We start from the raw sequence: 18128 nt of genomic DNA on the forward strand, positions 1-18128 counted from the left end.
ACTATAACTATGTAAAAACGCTTGAGCAAAAGGAAAACATGAAGGAGTTGCACCAAAATGACAACAGTGGTTGTGTTTATGTGGTGGAATTATTGGTAAGCTTATTTGTCCTTTCCCTGTTTCCCAAGTTTTCTGTAACATGATTATATTACTTATAACTTTAAAAGGCATAGTTTAAAAGTACACACAGCATGACATTTAAAAGCTCAGCCTGAAGCTGGCTTGTTTCAGGATATACTCCAAAAGAACTGATTTCCTTGTAACAAAAGATTCTGAAAGATGCCCTGGAGTTGCCCCTAACAGGATTTGACATATATGTTGTTAATTGGGGGATGTGACCTCCCCAGATAATGGTTCATTACTGCTCTGTGGGGTTTCAATAATAAGCACAATAGTCACCTTGGCAGGTGGGAATTCTCCAGATGGTGAGCTTGTCCTGGGGATATTCATTACTTAGATGTCCTATAGCTCTAATGCTGGAAAACCAGGGAGGTCTGGATATTTTTTATTGAGGTTAAGCTATCTGGCATTATTGCCTAGTTCTCAGATTCACCCAAAGGGAGAGAGAAAGCCAAATACCTGGGGATATTTATAGCCCAGCATAATGGTCTCTCTGGGTCTAAAGAATCATGTATCCACTGGTGTTCAGTAGCTGATCAGCCACACTCTATCTGTGCTCTTGGGAGAGGGGATGGCTGGAGATAGAAGTTAGAATTACTGAAAGTAAACAAATGGTGTGGTGAGTTGATTATGGTAGGATATGAGGATAAAGAGCAAGAACAACTAACATGTATTAAGTTCTGTGTGTGGCAAACACAGCGCAGTGTCCTCTGATAGACCTCTAGCCTTCCAGACATCCCTTACCATCCCCTGCTTCCTGGTTGCACAACCACCTCCCACTGAAAGGCTGAAAAAGCCAGAAACCTGATTTCTTAGACTCTCGTGCAGCTGTGATCCTCAATTTGGCCAGTGAGGCCCAAGGAGAAGACTGCTGAAGGATTCTATGAAGATTTTCTCCCCAGTAAAATGTGACAAATAGGAGTGTTTCTTTCATCAAGCATTGCCATGTCTACATGCAACGACTGGAACTGTGGCAACCATCTTGTGACCATGAGGGAGCAAACTAAGTCCAGAGTCAAAAGATCCCAAAGATGCTTATTTGTGGAGCCTAAGGAATAATACAGAGGACATGGGGAGATGGAGAGAAGGGAGTTGGGGGAATTTAGAGGGGGAGATGAACCATGAGAGACTGTGGACTCTGAAAAAACAATTGGAGGGGAGGGGGGATGGGAGGTTGGGTGAACCTGGTGGTGGGTATTATGGGGGACACGTATTGCATGGAGCACTGGGTGTGGTGCATAAACAATGAATTCTGGAACACTGAAAAGAAATTTAAAAAAAAAAAAAAAAAAGAGTCACAGGGTGCCTGAGTGGCTCAGTGGGTTAAACCTCTGCCTTTGGCTCAGGTCATGATCCCAGAGTCCTAGGATCCAGCCCCACATTGGGCTCTCTGCTCCACAGGGAGCCTGCTTCCCTCCCTCTCTTCCTACCTCTCTGCCTACTTGTGACCTCTCTCTCTGTCAAATAAATAAATTCTTAAAAAAAAAAAAAAAAAAAAAGATGTCAGAACAGAAATGTGGGAAGAGCACGAGCCCTTAACCTATTGTTGAGCTAATGAACCAATGCTGAAATGGCCCTATCTGTGAAATTCTAACCATGTTAAATAAATCCTTTTTACTTAGATATTCTGTGACTTGTAGCATCCTACACTCTTCCGATCTTCATAAGAACCCTATGACGATTACGTTTTTGTGCCCATGTTATATGTGATATAAATCTCTCATTCTCAGGCCCCACCTTGGGCCCAATCTGCTTCCCTACCCTCCTCCTCTTCCCAGCGGGTGTGCATTCCTTCTTAGTCTGCACAAGAACTCCCTCCAGAAATCTGGAATGCAGCTCACGTCTCCCTTGGCCTGAGCCTACCTTCTGGACCTGGCCTTGGCCTGACCAGGACCCAAAGGTAATCTCTGGTCAGCACATGTCCCTGCACATCCAGTGATGCTGGGCTTTAGCCAACCCCATCTCAGTGTTGTCTGCTCGTGGCAGAACCAAGCTGCTATCCCTTGCCTTGGTGATCCAAAAAGATCACTCCTGATAAACATGAGGTGTCTCATGATTCACAGAAACACCCCACTTCCTGACCCCTGCTTGGCAAGGCTTTACAGACACTGAACTCATTACTATACAGATATTAACTCCCCTAGAGAGGGGAGGTTATTTATAACCTTACAGAGGTACAAACTCAGACACATGGGTCCCACAGGTATTTTACTGCTTGGATGGGTGCATTGCTATTGTAAGAACCAGCCTCAAGGTCTGCAAAACCAGACAGGCATTCCAGGCTCCACTAATTACCTCTTAGGAAGCTGGACAGGGGAGATTTTACAATATTGGGAAAATCACAGGGTCAGTACTAGAAGGAATGCTAAGGGTCATTTATGCTAACTCCCTGTGGATGAGTTAAGGCAAGAACTTCTATTTTATGCATCTCCATAGGCCCTGTGCTTAGAACTGAAAAGAACCAGGAGCATGAGCTGTGCCAGGGAAGCTAGGTACACTGTCCAATCCCACGGCAGGTGGGAGTGGGTGGCAACCATTGCCAGGACTCCTGGCCTCCAGGTCAGGGCCCTGCCTAGGATGCTGGTCTCCCTCCCCAATAAAATCAGTGCTCTGTTGGATAGGATAGAAACCTTCAAGAGGCATTTGAATGCAGAGATGACTCTAATCCACATGCAGCCCTAACTGCTAGATTTCTGTAGGATGGTCTTAGGCTGTAAGCCTAGCAGAATGAGAGATTGGCACTAGATGTCCTCATCCATTCAAAAAGCATTGACCATTCTAACTGGTGTAAGGTGATATCTCAATGTGGTTTTAATCTGAATCTCCCTGAGGGCTAATGATGATGAACATTTTTTCATGTGTCTGATAGCCATTTGTATGTCTTGATTGGAGAAGTATTGCATTGACCTTAACTGTTTTTCACTGTGAGGTGGGACTTTCAAAGACTCTGTTAAAATTTTTGTCCCAGAACCTATGGGAGGTGTCTGAGAGGTGAAAGGGTTCAGAGGTATCATCTTTCCATGGCCATCCAAAGACGGCTGATCTAGGCAGAAGGTGCTAACGGAGGGCCCTTCAAGAAGCCAACTCCATTATCATGCAGCTTTGCCTCCAAAACGTGCCACAAACCTGGCTTCTCTCTATTGTCCTCAAACTAATCCAAGCCACCACAACCTCTCTCCTGGGCGACTTAGGAGCCTCCTCAGTGGTCTACCTTCTCCCATTCTCAACCTCCTTCCATTCTTGCCTCCCACAGCTTCCCACCTCACTTCAACTGAATTCAAACCCACTTCCCTTGGCCTGTGAGGCCAGACATGAGCCGGCTCTGCTACCTCCTGTCACTTCCTCTCCTGTCACCTCTCCCTCGCTCTCCATCTTCCAGCTACACTGTGCTTGTTTACAGCTCTTTTTTTTTTTTTTAAGGATTTTATTTATTTATTTGACAGACAGAGATCACAAGTAGGCAGAGAGGCAGGTAGAGAGAAAGGAAGGGAAGTAGGCTCCCTGCTGAGCAGAGTCCGATTCGGGGCTCGATCCCAGGACCCTGGGATCACGACCTGAACTGAAGGCAGAGGCTTTAACTCACTGAGCCACCCAGATGTCCCTTGTTTACAACTCTTGAAACTTACTGGTTTTCCTCTGCCTGAGGAACTCTCCCTCTGGCTGCCTCCATCTTGTCATTCAGTTGTCAGCACAAACACTACTTCCACTCCACACCCCAACCTCTGACACACATTGCTAGAACATGATGCCATTGGACCTTACCTAGTTTCAGACTTGGTTATATTGTTTTTGTACTAGAAGCTCCATGGGGCAAGGGTCTTCATCTGATCAAATTTATCCCAGTCTCCCACACCTAGAACAGTATCAGCTCATTATAAGTATTTAATGAACAGCTACTGAATGAGCGAATTATCAGGGGATTTGGTCATATCGCAGGTCAAATGTATTCTCCAAATTTCATGTTGTAAATCTCATATGGAACCTATAACATTAATAATGATGACAATGATAATATGTATGGCAGAGACTCATTAAATATTTTACCCCCAACATTCCCCAGCCTCCTTGGCACTCAGTAGACAGATTCTGAATAAGGAGATGTATTAGAAATCACAAGGATCACTTCTGAGTGTGTTTTTACTATCTCTTCTCAAGGCTACTGCTGCCTGTTCCTCTTGGTGTAGCTACCAAGTGGTGGGTCCCTGATTGCTATATGCAACGCAGCCCCCTCTTCCTTCCTCCTCCATGGACCCATGAATGAGAAATGAAGTTCATTGAGCAAAGCCCCCGAGCTTTGGTAGCTAACACAGCATGAGCTCCTACTGCATAACCGAGACCTGTGTATATATTATCTCATTTACTCTTCAACATACCTTATAAAGCAGATAGGATTATGACTGTCATTTTACAGATGAGGAAACTAAGAGACAGAGAGGTGGAATAACTTACCCAAAGTCATACAGTTAGAAAGTGACAGAACTGTGATTTGAATCCAGGTAGCCTGACCCCAGAGCCCAGGATTTTCATCACTGAAACTATACTTTTAAGAAACGTTCCATCTTACAGAGTCAGGTTTTGCAACAGCAGAGGTAAAACAGAAAATCCGTTGCCATTAAGAAGTCTCTCCCTGATGGTCCTCATAAAGAGTATATCTTTGAGATGAAACCAATTTAAGGAGATGTGATTCCTGACGTGCTTCTCTTTGTCTTGTAATGAGTGGTAATTGAATGATGCTGCCAAGCAGATCTGCTCTCTGGAGCCAGTCTGCTATTACACCGACTAATTTTAAAATGTATGGGGCTTACTGCTTCGGACACAAGACCATATTGATTCTGGAATATGCACCACTAATTGCTGAGAGCCTGCTGCTAGGAAGAAAATAAAAGAAAAAAGCTCTCATGTCAATATTTGTTACTAACCTTGACAAATAAACATTTTAAGGGATGGTGACTTTTTCCTCTTTTAAGGCTTTAATTACTGGCTTGCACACACTGCAATCATTTTGTTCTTGTTTGTGTTTAATAGTCTGTAATCCATTTTAATTACATTCTCTGCTTATCAAGATTAGACTCCTGAACAAGGATAGAACAGAATTTAACTTCTGCCTCTTCCCCTCCCCCTGCTTCCTTGTCCAGTGCCTGACAAATGTTCTGGGATGTGACATCTTAAAGATAAAACTCAATCTCTTAGTTTAAAGCCAACAAACAAAACCATTAAGAGAAAGTTTCTCTCTACCTTTTCTACTCCATCCGTCCATTGACTAAAGTGTTGGACAGATCTGTTTCCTGTACTAAATTTAGAATGTGAAACCTGTCAAGCATTTTGAGAAGGGATGGATGGTGGGCGGGGAGGAGGCAGGGTACATTTAGGGTGAGAACATTTTTTTTTCCCTTAACCTGTATGGTGAGAAGAGCAGTGTTTTGTTTTGTGGTAATTCGTTGATCTTATGCATTTATATTCTGGGCACCTTTCCACATATGTGTCGCATTTTTATGAAATGTTATTTAAAACACTGAACAGAGCTGGGTTTTCAAGGTTGTTTGAGCTCTTGATAAGAGCCGCCACTTAAAGACAGTTGCCATCCACTGAAAGTCTGTGTCCTTCCAAAATTCCTGTGTGAGAACCTAATCCCCACTGTGACGGTATTTGGAAGTAAGGGCTTTGGGAGGTGATTAGGTCATGAAGGTAGAGCCCTCACCAACAGAATTAGTGGCCTAATAAAAGAGACCCCAGAGAGATCTCTCATTCCCTCTCCCAGATGAGGACACTACTTGAAAACAGCGATCTATGAACTGGGTAACCAGCCCTCACATACCTTCTAGTACCTTATCTTGGATTTCCAGGCTCCAGGGCCATGAGAGAGAAATTTCTGTTGTTTATACAGACACTGAGCCTACAATATTCTGTTGTAGCAGCATGAATGAAGACAACAGCCAAGCTCTTTTTAAAACTATTTTCTAGTATCTCCACTTTTAAGATCTATATTTACCAGAGAAGGAATTATAAGGAAGTATGTCGGCAATGCAGAAAGTTACCACCAAAGACACTGGTCAGCAGAAGACCTTCTACCCAGTGATTCAGGGACTAGGCCTCAGATGGCAGAGCACATCCGACAAAGTCTCAGCCAACTCAACTCAACAGGGAGATCCAGAGCAACGAGCACCCCTCGGAAGCTTCCTGTGCCAGGCAGAAATGGTCCTGCTTATTGGGGTGGGGGGAGGGGTGCCCTGGAAGCACACAGCTTTAGCTCCAAAGCTAACTGCACTCCTTGCAGCTAAATAGAAGTTCTTTCTTTAAGACAGGAGCGACATACCCCCATGACTGGCACACTCTACAAAGGGAAGGGAAACACATACATGTGTACATATTAGGTGACCAGTAAGTCTGTCACAGCAGGGCAGGCCAATTTGAATTGGACTCCAGAACCATGTTGGCCTAACTCCCCTCATGGGCTCAGCTTCCTTCTTCTGCCCCCGAGATGCCCACAGCCTCACTGTCTCTGGACCACTGTCGGGCTGTCTAGTTTTATTCCCCAGCACTCACTCCCGTTTTTCTGCTGAAAGTCCCAATTTTTGTGTGGAGATCCAAAGCTCCCTAATTCTTAATCCATGTGGGTTTGGTGGGGTCTCCTCATCTCCACCATTCCAGCTCCATAGTTAGGCAAATGCTGTGGGCCTGAGCCAGTCAGTCAGTCCTACTCTGGCCACCAAGAAGGTTTCAGGGTTGGACACAACACCCAACCAGAAACTTCTGCTAGGTGTGCTGGGCTAGAGGAGGAGGACTCTGAGAGGATGAAGAATGGGCCCTGTGCAGCTGTCGTGCCATGACGAGGGGAGAGCCTGAAGAAGTTAGAACCACCCAAGGGAGTGTGAGTGTGAAGCCAGCAGGGTAGAAGGCGGACTCTAGAGATGGAGAAAAACCTAGTCTCGATGAATGTATTTGAACATCTGCCGATACACTCCTTTTCTCCTCAAGCTAGTCCGAGCTGGTTTCAGTCCCTTTAAAAATGTACCAACTAAAGTTCAATGATTAGACTCAAAATATACTCAATTTGGAAATATTTTCATGTTATTTACCAGAGTCTCTAGATTCAACCAACCAATCAGCCCTAGATGCTAAATAAACATCAACCAAGTGCTTTCAAAATAAAAAGCAGAATTTTTGTTTTAATTAAATCCATGCAGCGGTCAGGTTCTGCCTATCCACCCACCTCCCACCCCACACTTTACATTCTAGGACTTCCGCCTACACATTTAGGAGCTGAGGTCCCCCTTGGAAAAAAAGCCGAGTGACTGAACTGTTTATTAACTCTGTTTCCCAAATGGACTCTGACTCCTTGAGGGCAGGGCTTGGAGCATCTCATATTCCCAGAGCCCAGCACAGAGTCTGACAGGAAGTGATGGTTCAGCCAGTTAGATCTGACCATCCCCAGCTGGCATCCCTAGCCTTGAGTCAGAGAGGCAGATGCCCTCCCACAGCCTGTCTGGTGGTGTTAGGACTCATCAAGTTCCTGCAGAGAGGGTCATCCAGGGCCTACCTGGGAGTTAGTAGGCAACATGGCTGGCAATCCCAGGCTCCCCTCAGCCATATACCCTTCTCCTCCATTATCTGCCCCCTCTTTTTCTTTCCGACTCCTTTTCCCCTCCTCAATTCTGATTATTTCTCCTTTCCTGGACCCGCTGACCCTGCTCCATGCTTCTGCTGCATACTCAGAGGTGCTCCCACAGATCAGGGTTCTGCTAGAACTAGTGCCCCACAAATCAAGAGGCAGGACACAGGTATTCTAGGGAGGGTAATCGCCTGTGTAAAGACAGGTTTCATAAGCAAGTACTCTTTAATCTGGGAAACAAAGGCTAAAAGAGGACTTGCATGGAAGTTTGGTAGGTCAATCATTCTCCATTGCTATGAAACTACTCCAGAAATTTATAGTTTAAAACAACAATATTTATTATTTCTTATTTGGGGTTGGGTTCATGAATTGGGACAGGGCACAAGGGGATGGTTTGTCTCTTATGCATCATGTCTGGGGCCTCAGCTGGAAAACTCCAAAGATGACAACGAGAACCATCTAAAGTCTTGTCTACTCACATGGCTGGTGGTTGATGCTGGCTGTTGGCAGTGTCCTTAGCTGGGACAATTGGCTGGAGAACCTGATAGGACTTCTCCAAATGGTTTGGGCTTCTGCACAACATGGTGGTTCGGTTTCCAGGGCAAGTATCCTGAGAGAGAGAGAGAAAGAATGAGAGAGGGAGTAATGTAAGACAAAAGCTGTATCCTTTTTCAAACCTACCCAGATGTCACACAGCATCATTTCTGCCATGCTCTGTCGGTCAGAACAGTTGCAAGTGTCCACCCAGATTCAGGGGAAAGACACAGACTCTCAGTAGGCAGAGTGGCATGGTCTGAAAAGGATGGAAGGTCCAAAAATACAGTTGTATTCTAGGAAATACTATTCCAGTCTAGGAAAATACAGAATGTCACAGGTATTAACATACGGGTCTTGCACAGATTTCCTCAAAAACAGTGAAACACTCTAATAAAAGCTAACTTTAATTGAACACTTAATGTATGTAAAGAACTGTGCTAAGCACTTGACTGGTCGTGACTCATTTCATCTTCCCAACAACACACTGGGCTGGATGCCATTTTGGGGTCAAATTCACAGGTGAGAAAAATTGAAGTTCAGAGACATTAAAGGATTTGCTCAAGGTCATGGAGCGAGTTAGTGGCAGAGCCAGCATCTGAATCCAGGCTGTAAAGAAAAAGCACCCTCATAAAGGTCAGAGCTTCAGGGATAAGATGAAGCCACTAAGCAGTGACTGTACGTCTTTCCATACAGGTTCTTCCATTTTTTAGGCGCTCTACCTCAGACGCCTCCTGCTTAGTGATTTCACTCCAACAACCACTGAGAGGACGAGCTCTGCCTAGACACCAGCCAGCTTCACACAGGGGCCACCTGACCACATCCCACTCAAGCCTGTGCCTCCCGCCTCTGGAGCTATGCCTTTGCCCTTAGTGCTTAGCGTCCTTGCAAGCACAGCCTTGGAAACACAGGGGAGTTCATGCCCACGGCCCAACCTTTGGACTCATGGTGGGGAGGTGAAATGGATACAGCCATTTCTGCTCTCTCTAGCAAGTTCCCGGAAATGCAGGTCACGTGACCACTCAGGCAATGGTAGGGGCAGCCAGTCACCTTTCCTGCATTCTTGCTTTGCCTCCTCCTCCTCCCTGCTCCTCGGTATCCCATTCTTCACTTCTGCACCCTGGACTCTCGCTAGCTACACCAAGTCCTCATGCAGACCTGCCTTTTGGGGAACTCAAAAAAAACAGTGACCTTAGGAAATGCAAATTTGCAAGAGGTGCTACTGACTAAAGTTGGACAGCAGATTCTAGACAATTGGAAACAAACAGCACTTTGGAGGTCATCTAAAGCAGGGATGGGATAGGGCCATCAAGTAACGATGTGCTGTAGTTGGAGAGAGCCAAGAATGCACATGTCTTCCAGCATGTGTGTCCCGGGACTCTGTGACATGTGCCATGGTGGGAGTATGACACCACAGAAATGGGCCAACACACCAAACTACAATCCCCCGCCCCCCGACAGAGAGCCAGCTGTTAAACACTTAGCCCAACACTGCTGTCGGTCCACCTGATGAATAATGACTGCCTGGAGCAGTGTATTGAGAAGAATTCCAAGGCTATTAACAATGTCTATTTGCCATCTCTAGTCCAGACCATGGCTCTCATTTTTACACCTGAGGTATAAAGGTATAAAGTGAGCCCAGAGACTCACTTAAGCTCACCCAAAAGTGACAGAATCAGCCTTGGACCCAGGCTTTTTCCACTTCAGACACAAGGTATGTCTGCAGAGATTAGGTCTGTCACCTGGCTTCAAGCCCAGCTCTCACCACTTGGGATGAAAAGTCTGAGACCAACCCTCATCCTGAGTCAAAGACATTCCTATGCTGGGGTCTTGTTCTTGCTCACAGTGGTAACTCTCCACTGTCCTGACCACCTGATGGGGATGGGATCATGGGCAGAAGCCACAGTAGATAGGTCATCGTTACTCATGTGCCCAAAAAAGGCAAAGGAAAAATAGGGAGACTTAATTTCTTTAAAAAACATTAGCAGTGGCCACGGTCTGTCTCACTTTTTGAACAATGAGCTTGGAATCTGTCTCTTGCTCTGGCGAGAGGAGGAACATGAATCATTTATCTTTGGCAAAGCGCAGAGACAATGAAATCACCAATGAAATATTAAATTACCCATCCCATGTTCAATATTTTAAATGGCACCACAAACATCTCCTGTTTGTTCACTCAAGTTACCAGACCCACTTTTCCTTCCCTAGCTTCCTGCAGCGGCCAAAAGCCCACTTCAGCCACACTTAAGACTCCTGCCTGCTTGTGAAGGTCAGTGAGGTGCTGCCCTCCTCTCTGTTTTCAGAGACAGGTTGTGCTGGGTGTGGAAAGGAGGATGGAGGGGCTGGGATTCTTCCCTCCTCCCTGGAGAAGCCCAGCATGGGTGCTAGCAGGGTGAGGCGAGTACCTCCACTCTCGGCTGCTGGCACCTCCTGGTCCCCATCCCGCAGCCCAGCCAGAAGTCTGCCACAGCCCCACTGACAGAACACCCAGGTCCCCAGGAAGCCGAGCCCCTGAAGCCAGGTCCAGAGTGGGGACTGTGAAGTTACTGGGGTCTTCGGAGCCACAGAACCAGGACTGGAATCCGGGTTCTCCTTCCCAGCTCTGTGACCTAGGGACATTCATTCCACTTCTCCTCGCTTTCCTCATCTGTCGAACAGGGATGGTGACTGGAATGTTTTTCTTGTCATGAGCACTAAAGGGGTTATGGATATAAAGGCACCTTGGAAGTGGTAAAGCACTACATAAAAGTGGCTATTATTATTCATTTTTCATTAATAATATAAAATAATGAATTACAGTATCTAATTAAGGGGTAGGAATAATCACATGGCTAACATGTGATTATTCCCAGATCTCTTCTCCTCTATTTGCCTATTAAACCCTGAATCTGCTTACTTCCTTCCTAAAAAGGAAGTATTATTTCATGGTAGGAGAGAAGACAGGCCTGTCATATGAAGGAGATGGAAAGAGATGCTGAGGGAGAGACACTGCATGGGAGTACTAGGGGTATGGAGAGAGAAGTTTACAAGGTATTGTGATACATTATGATGGAACTAAGCCTTTGATGTTCTCTAACAGACACAAATAGAGGATTTTAGTTACATTTTAATTACTCCTGTTTAATTGCTCCTGTTTGTTGGATTATGAACGTAACACTGTTCCTAGCCTGGACTACACGGGTCTCCAAACGCACGGGGGAAATGATCATAATAGCCATGAGTGGTTGATAAATTCTGTCTCCCAGTTCAGGATGTTCAAGGTCAAATCATAACAAAAGGAGATGGATTACTCAGAACCAAATGACAGTCACTGGGAGTTTTGCAGAGTGTCATGGTGGAATCAGTGGCTCTGCATGGTTGAGGAGAAATCTCCAATCTCTGCCTCCATCCAGGACCTTCTACTATCCACGAGGACTCTCAAGGTCATGTTTAAACAAAATCATTTTGTACTTGTTGGCATAATCAATTTTATGGCAATGATGGAAAATTCTGAAGGGGAAAAAACCTCACAATCCTCCTGACCAGTTTTCATTTTTCATCTGTGATTGAGCTTAAGAGGATATTTTTAACCTCTTCTTGCCACTATGAGCAAAAATTGGAAAGGTTTTCTCACAGCTGGACCAAGGACCAAGGTTGGATGTTTTCAGACCAAAGGAGTATGTTTGGGGAAAAGGCAAGAAATGGCTGAATGTTTTCCCTAACCCTGAGGGCTTCTGTCACTGTCCTCCATGTGTCAAGTAAGGACACAGCCCAGCCTCACTTGGGCATAAAAAGCCAGAGCTCCAGGAAGGGAAAGAAGTTATTCCCCAAGACTGAATTTTAATTGTGCTGTCTGAGCTGTTAGACATTAGATCACACTCCAAGAGGCAACAAGATTTTGAATAAGCATCCTTATCACTTTGGAAAATTCTTTAGTTCTTTGTCCTAAGTTTTATATGCAGACCTCAAGTTTCTCACTACTTGGGCCTGCTCAGACTCACACTGGACACTGAATTTACATTCTTCCTCCAGAATTTGCCCTTCCTCCTGGTCAGTGGTACCCGGCAAATCCCCCAGTGCCTGTTTATTCTCTACTCCAGCCCACCCACTGCCGAGTCTGGTGCTCCTACCTGTGCTAGAGCCCCCACATCCAGCCCTCCCTTTCCATCCTCACAGCCCTGGCTCAGGCCCGTGCCCTTCTCACGGGGGCTCTCCTAAGTCTCTTAAATGACTTCCCCACCAATTCCCAAGACCATCTTCTTCCAGGCACAGATGTCCTTGTGGAGAAGATCATGTCTTACCCACCCTCCATCTCAGTCCCCCCAGGTCCTGCCCATGGTATGAAGGTTCTGCTTGTCCTGGTCCTGGTCCACTGTCCTTCTCTTGACCCTGTCCTCCCTCTAACTTATTACCTTATTACCTTTGATCTTATTTTTCCCATCATCCGGGATGCTTTCCATGCCCCCCCCACTCCCTGCTGTGGCCTTTACTTCCCACCTTCACAAATGCCTATCAACACTGCAATGTCCAGCTTCAAAAGTACCTGCTACATAATCTCCTTTCATTGCAGGTAGAACACATCTCCCGTTGTCCTAGGATTCCGAAAGCCCTCTGTTGGCATTCTTCGCTCATTTACAATGGATAACTTAAGTACAGAAACAACTTCGGAGCTGACAGCACACTTCCAAATAACTCATCTTATTTCTTTGTGACACAATGAGACACATCCTACAAATAAGCTGAACAGGGGCCGAGGGCTGGGAGTGGGATGGTAGGAAGAACGTGCCAGGGACTGCTACTGACGCATTTTTCCTTCCTGTGATGACAGAATGTGTCAGGTGGGAACATGACCACTAAGCTAAAAATTAATTTCTCAGACTTCTTTGCAGTCAGGCATGCCCATAAGACTAAGTTCTGCACAATGGGATGAGAATGGGAGTAGTGAGTAGAACTTCTGAGTCCAGCCTTTGAAGGGTGCAGGCCGGGGTGGGGGGGGAAGGAGGGGGCTTCCCTTCCATCATTCCTCCTCTTTGCAGGCTGGAATGTGGACATAAGAGGAGCTGGAGCCCCTGATCTGGGCAAAGCTGGAAGTGCCATGAAGGATGGCAGAGCACTAGAACAGAAGGAGCCTGGGTCCCTGATGGTTGTAGAGGCATCACACCAGCCCAAGACGACCTCTTAGGACATTTTTAAAAAAGATTTACTCGAAAGAGAGAGTGCACTTGCATGTGTGCACACACACACAGGAGGTGGGGAAGGGCAGGGGAGAGGGAGAGAAGCAGACTCCCTGCTGAACATGAAGCCTGACAAGGGGCTCGATCCCATGACCCTGAGATCAGGACCTGAGCCAAAACCAAGGGTCAGATGTTTAGCTGACAGAACCAGTCAGGCAACCCCCTCCTAGGAATTTTAAGTTAGAGAAATAAATGACTGTTTTGTTTAAGCTGTGACTATTGTGGCCCCTTGTTAGGGGCAGCTAAAGTGATGTTAGCAAATACAAGTAAGTTGCCCAAGCTTATTGGGTAGCTGATGGTAGAATGAGTAGGACTCTAGAACCTCTGTTCTCTCAGGCGGGTGACACTGCACACATTTATCACAGGTCATTTTTGTCCCAGATGCACACCATTCTTTCTCTTCACGCCCCTATCTTTGCCTCATTGTAAGCCACCTTGCTCATTTGTTAAAAGAACATTTACTGAGCACCTAGAACATAGAAGGCACTGTTTAAGGAGTTGGGGATACGACAGTGAATAAGAGATTCTATCCCATTCTTGGGGAGCTTAACACTGTAATGGAAGAAGAAAGATGGCAAACAAATAAATACACAACGTGTCAGGTGAGGATCTCCACAAAAACCATTCCAGGCAGAGGCAACAGTAAGAGCCAAGGTCCTGAGGCAGGAGTAAAATTGGTTTTCTGCCAGAGCTGTGAAAAGACAAGAACCCTTAGACACCCTCACAGTGTCCTGCATGTAGCATGTGCTCTGTATTACTGAGGGTGGAGTGAATGCACTGGACAGGACACATCTCTCATGCTGTGGCTGTGTTGAGCTTGCCACAGATTTTTGAGGCTTTGACTCAAGCTGGTTTCAAATCTGCTACTTTACAGTCAAATCCACAAAGACCCAGCAAGATGTGCTGTTGGTTGAGATCATGTAGCTGGCTGGTGTGAGAACCTGTGATAGAACCAGTTCTCATCCCTTCCAGATAAGCCTTCAAACTAAGAACTGACAAACACTGGGAAAAGGCTCATTAATTAATTCCCAATCTCATTAATTCCCACTGTCTTATGATGAGGAGTGGCTATCCAGGACAAGTTTCCTCATGACAGGTGACAGACACACAGTAACACAAGCTCATGTCACACCTACTAACACTCCATCACATAAGTCATATGGCCAAGTCCAGCATCAATGGGGCAGCGATCCATCCCTTTCCCATAGTAGGAGGGGGCCAAGCATGATGTTTTCTCACCAGAAATCCAGTCTATCAGATCATAAATACAGTTTGGCTCTGCTCAGATTTGGAAGTTTAATCTTTAGCCAGAGAACTCCCAAATCACAGGATTCTCTATGGAGACTTTATCCACTCTCTGAAAGGAGAGGGGAAGGAAAAAAAAAAAAAAAGCCTTCCCTTGAGGGGCTGGTCATTGTTAAGAGGGGGTGTGGTGACATTATTCTCCTTGGGTGGGGAGGGTGTGTTCCTTTCCAGGTCATCAAACCTCACCCCCACTTGGAGCTCGAAGCTCAGAGATCCCTTCCAGGGCACATATAACTAAATAAGGCATTGATGGTCAGCAAGGCCATGGGGAGCAACTCTTCATCAGCTGCTGCGGGGACCTCAGAGGCACACAAAAAATAGCTTTCAGAATTAACTATAAAGACCAGACCCACATTATGCTAAATGAAATAAATCAGAGGAATACAAATACTTATGCTCTCACACATATGTAGAACCTAGAAAAGCGGAATGCAGAAACAGAGAGTCTGGTAATGGCTGCCAGGGGCTGGGGGTGGGGAGAAATGAGGAAATGTTGGTCAGAGGCAACAAACTTTCAGTTGTAAGATTAATAAGTTCTGGGGATCTAAGGCATAACATGGTGATTATAGCTGGCAATTCTATATTTTGTACTTCAAAGCTGCTAAGAGAATAGATCTTAAATGCTCTCACTACAAGAAAAAATGTAATTATGTGATGGGATGGAGGTGGGGGGCTGAGACTATGGTGCTGATAATGTTGCAATATATATGTATCAACTCACTACATTGCACATCTTAAGTTTATACAATGTTGTATCTCAATTATATCTCAATAGCTGGGGATTAAAAAAAAAAAAGGCCATCCCTAAATGGGGCAATTTACAAATTGTGGCACTCAAGAGGCTACCAACACCTGCCTGTTGGTGGCAGGGACTTGAGACTGTATTAGTTAATATTTGCCATAGGACCTGCTCTGCATCTCTGTGGATCTGGAGATAAATGAGTTGTTACAGCAAAGTAAGTGAGTGAACTATAGTGAGTAAATCACACGCTCTACTAGGCAGCTTTACTTGGAAATAGGGATGGGGAAGAATGGTCAGCAAATATCAGGAGGGGAACTGATATGCTCTTAGTATTTGTTTTCTCAGTTTGCTCTTAATTTGAAGCCTCATTTGGGAGTGAGGACACCCAGTCTACTCTAGGCTTGGACACTAACGGACTATGTGATCTCACTGAATTCAGGTCTCCTTTCTGGACCGGAGTGGGCTTACATAGTAGCTGTTCCCATTCTGGGGTCCCAAGTCCCAGGCAGGTCCCAGCAACAAAGGAATCTCTGCAAGTGTCCCTGGAGGGGCTTCCACTCTTGGGTGATTGATCTGGAAGGACTCGCCAGAGGAGAAATTATTGGAGCAGGTTCAGAAAAAAATGGAGAAGTTCTCATTTCAAGAGAAAGAGAAGACAAAAGAAAGATCTTGTTTTGCACATCTGTCATATGTTAGGCAATGCTGGAGGTTTGATATATGTGACCAGATGTTAAAACAATGCTATTTCAGCATGAATTTTAAGTGATGAGCCCATATGATGAATGTCAAGAGTTCAAAGTGATGTGAGAATGATACCTCCCATGTGCCGACCTCCTAACCTATCAGGATACTCTGTTTCTGGATCCCTCAACAGACCAGGGATTTAAATTATTTTTTAAAGATTTTATTTATTTATTTGACAGACAAGAGATCACAAGTAGGCAGAGAGGCAGGTAGAGAGAGAGAGAGGAGGCAGCAGGCTCCCCGCTGAGCAGAGAGCCCAATGCAGGGCCAGGGATTTAAATTAAAGTGAGGGAGAAGGTGAGAGGATTTCTTAGTTGCCTCACTGAGTCTCCAAACGGACAGATACAAGTATCGCCTTCTGATCTGTTTGAACTGTTGGAGCCCCAAGTCCTGGGGCCTGGCTCACACCCAAAAAACCTTACATGGACGTAGGCGGAGGATGGTGTTCACCCCACTCGGGATGAATGCTAAGTAAATGCTCTGGTGGAGCTGCAGGACAAGGCTGCCATGTTGGATTTGCCATCTCCACAGGAATGGTCAGAGCAGGGGTGAAAGAGTTCTTCCCCACACCAGACGTAGCTATAGTAGAGACTCCCCATAACAGCAGAGCACAAAGTCAAGGCCATCAGTGGATAACTTTTATCTCTAAAGCTGCACCGTCTTCTGAAGGGAAGGCACAGGGTACAGAGCTGCCTGCTGCTTGTCTGTGGGCCTGCAGGGATCCCTCAGAACACAGATGTACCAGCTTGAGCCAAGGGGACTACAGGATTCGGGGCTCAGCAAGACCTCTCAGAAAAGACTAGAAAGGAACCTGCCAATAAGAACCAGCCTTGACCACCACCAAGCCCCGGGGGAGCAGAGTCACCTAGAAGTGTACAAGCTTTCCTCTCCCATAGCTCTCCTCTCTCCCCCAGGAAAAGTCCAAACTGCAGTCAAGAGTGGATGAGGAGAGGAGCAGCGAGCCAGGAGGTGGAGCAATCAGCAGTGACCCTTTCCCCAGTGCTGGGGACAGCCTGAAGCACACATGAGCTAAGCTGAATAGCTTAGACAGAGCATTCTCATTCCTGAACTTGGACTCAGACTTAACATCATCAAAGCACTTGATTATTCAAAGGTGAGCAGAAAAGGCATGTGACTTGCTAGAATAGGTAGGGGAAGTTACGCCTACTGAAAAGGGACAAGGGATGTAGGAGACAAAAAATAAAGATGTTTTGTTAGCTCGGCGGTCGTGCTTACTCAGTGTTGCAGGTGCATGTGTGTTAGCTCATTTGGTCCTCACTTTTCCTTAAGACTGAGCTTCCCAGGTGAGTTTAAGAGAAACCAGTCTTCCCCTGAGGAAATGAGCTTGATCACTTAAGCAACATTAAACTGGTTTCTTTATTATAGGACTTCTCAGAAACTGTAGTGTGTTAATATGCAATTTGGACCTACAAGAGGTAGACTTCATAGAATTTCCCGTGTTCATCTCATCACACGTTATTTTTACTGAATGCATGGAGATTCTTCACTGAAGGGATTGGAAAATGCTTCCCCATAACCCTGAATACCAGGTCTATTTGGTAGATGAAAGATGTTTTTGTGGCATCTTTTATTTTCCAAGAGTAGAGACGTATATCCAGGTCACCATAGGAGAGGATGGTTGATTAATAGGGTAAACATGGAAATAAGGAAGTCGAAAATCTCAAGCAGAGGGCCAGACCCCAGAGGGACTGGGACAAAACTGTGGGAATTGAAAGGTCATTCAAAAGACAATACAGCTCTTTGTCAATAATTTCTTGCATATAAAACCAAGAGGAGAGGCAATAAGAGAAGAAATGGACAAACTGGACTACATCAAAATTTTAAACTTCTGTATCAAAAG

This window comes from Neovison vison, chromosome 13, assembly GCF_020171115.1.
Source record: "Neovison vison isolate M4711 chromosome 13, ASM_NN_V1, whole genome shotgun sequence".
In the NCBI taxonomy this organism is placed as follows: domain Eukaryota; kingdom Metazoa; phylum Chordata; class Mammalia; order Carnivora; family Mustelidae; genus Neogale; species Neogale vison.